This window comes from Hemiscyllium ocellatum, unplaced genomic scaffold (assembly GCF_020745735.1).
Source record: "Hemiscyllium ocellatum isolate sHemOce1 unplaced genomic scaffold, sHemOce1.pat.X.cur. scaffold_290_pat_ctg1, whole genome shotgun sequence".
Taxonomy (NCBI): domain Eukaryota; kingdom Metazoa; phylum Chordata; class Chondrichthyes; order Orectolobiformes; family Hemiscylliidae; genus Hemiscyllium; species Hemiscyllium ocellatum.
The window spans coordinates 702,929-705,403 of record NW_026868244.1 but is presented as its reverse complement, the minus strand read 5'-3'; the positions used below and the strand labels follow the sequence as shown (position 1 = coordinate 705,403).

Here is a 2,475-nt window from a genome sequence, read left to right as displayed (position 1 = left end):
CAATGAGGGAATTTACCATTGAGAAAAAATCAGTGTTGTTGCGTAAGAATTTCGAATTTGGTTGACTTCAGACACAAAGACATTTCATGAAGACGTAGAACTGATTAAGATTGAGTAAAAAACGTTCATGGATTGGTAAGTTGTGGCGTGTTATTCAAGGTGAAACTCTGTAAATGGAGCTGATGTCCTAAAATAACAGCAGACAGAAGTTATATCCTAATGATAGGAATTGAATCGTCACTTGGATTTGCAACACCTACTTTAAAGATTCGACCACATTCACATGAAGTTATGTATATTTCGTACATTCTTTACTCCACCCAAGAAATGCACCAAGAAGACTCTGTTATTTTGTATTGTTAACCCTCTGTACTTCTCTGCAGCACGCCATTGAAGATAAAATATGCTCAGGCCAAAATTCAATTCAATACAATATTCAATCGGTCCTATGTGATTTTTCTTATTTGATTATTGCAATAACCTTTGTGACTCTGCAACAAAATGCGTAACATGAAACCAGTTCAACATTTATTTTCTTGAAATTTAAAGCAATGCACATGGGAAACGGTATCCACCTGCTGAACAATCACCTTTGGCTCTCTCTCCACGTATGTCTCTTCACGTTTTAAATATTTGCAGTATGTTTGTTGATCAAGGAGTCATTACCCAAAAAAGGTCATTTCTCAATCCACAAACACGGGTATTTTCCCAAAAACTTGGCTTTGCTCAATATCACCTTCTATCCGTACCCCTCAAGACAATGAATATTTGAAGCTGCTCCATGTGAGGCTCAAACTTAAAACTTCAGCGCAGCACAGCCCACTATACTGGCACAGAGATACCATGCACTGTCACCTGCATCACAGGAACAACACATTAATGCTTATCTCCTCATTCCTGGTTGTACCTTAACGTTTGGCAAACCGAAGTTCTCTGATTCCACGGCTAGTAACGGGGATTAAACGATCATCTTAACATGTAGTTCTGACCCCGAGTGAGGAAAATGGTGAGCTGCTCATTGCAAAGATGGGTAGATTTTTGAAATATATAATTGCAACATTTGCCTTCACTAACCAATGAACATTTTATTTTGTTTTTAATTTGTAGAAATCTTAAAATCTTCTTCTTTAACAGACTCAATGACAGATCTCCATTGTGTCTCTGGTATCAAGTTCCAAAGTGTAAAACCACTCTGAATTCTTCCACCACAGTCCGCTTTTTGGAAGTGTTCCAGTTGTGGGAAATGCACTTCCCCGTGTGTCAACTGCTGCTCCCAGCATTCTCTCTAACACTGCACTCATTTTCCTTCTGACATTTTCTCACTGTGTTGCTATGATCATACTTGGTGTTGCATGGCCTAGGAAAATGATACAGATCAAGGTTTTTGCATTGTTGAATTCAATTGTGTGTTTAGTCTTATTTAGGATTTTGAAAGTGTCTGTTCCGTACAGAAGTGCTGGTCAAAAACATCTGAGCAGAAGAATGGTGTTCCGAATAATGACATTGAGCACTATGCACTCTCCTCCAGTGCACAGTGGGAATGCCGTTGCCCCACAACCCAGAGGTCAGACCATAGTCTTGGGACCGTACTGTGCTATTTAGCATTTCACCAAACCAGGGAGAAATATCTGCTGTTCTGCATAATTTACGCAATTCACTTATTTATAAGTTCATGCACATGCGCATATATGTGACGAGGTGGCCGAGAGGTTAAGGCGATGGAGTACTAATCCATTGTGCTCTGCACGCGTGGGTTCGAGTCCCACTCTCGTCGCTGTTTTCAATGTTGCTATTTTTGCATGCTCACACCTGTCTTATTTAAACTGGAACACCAATGGTCAATTTATATGCATCGACGCTATTATAAAATCTCAAAGAATAATTTGAGTCAGTTGCTTAAACTGCATTGAAACGTAGATCGCATTGGGATAATGAAAAGTAACGCGATTTTCTTTTTCAAGTCAAGCTGCTGTGACCTTTTATCATATGAAAGAGATGCAGGAAAACCAAAATACAAGAGATGCGAAGGGCATGTTTATGTAATGGGATTCTTAATGACTGTTTTGTCAAATGAAATCTGGAGCATGTTGAGTAGAAGTTAGTCATCTTGGTGAGAAGAGTACAGAGAGACAACACAAAATAATGGAAATATTTCAAAAGGGGCAGGGCGTGGGGGTTGGGGCACCGAGAACTGGCTGAAAATGCACAGTAAAGAATTGCAGATATGGGTGCCATGCATGGATACGGAGAGACTTACACATTGGTCTCTCCCTCGCCCGTTGCTCTCGCCATTGATGAAGGCTGGACACAAGACACAGATACACACAAGATGTGGGAAGCAAGCTCCAAAACGTTATGCACACACTGGATGCATCACATTGAACTATGAACAACTGGAGAAGTAGCATGTTCACTGCAGGGACTGAACCTAAACTGTGGATCAATAATCGCAAATTCATGCAGCATTAGCATGAA

General features: G+C 40.2%; 1 non-coding gene across 1 annotated transcript; it reads left to right on the top strand.

Annotated features, from left to right (window-relative positions):
• Positions 1 to 1,692: 1,692 nt before the first annotated feature.
• trnas-acu (transfer RNA serine (anticodon ACU)) lies at positions 1,693 to 1,774 on the top strand. Its single transcript has one exon. It is a non-coding gene; the product is annotated as a tRNA-Ser (tRNA).
• Positions 1,775 to 2,475: the final 701 nt, after the last annotated feature.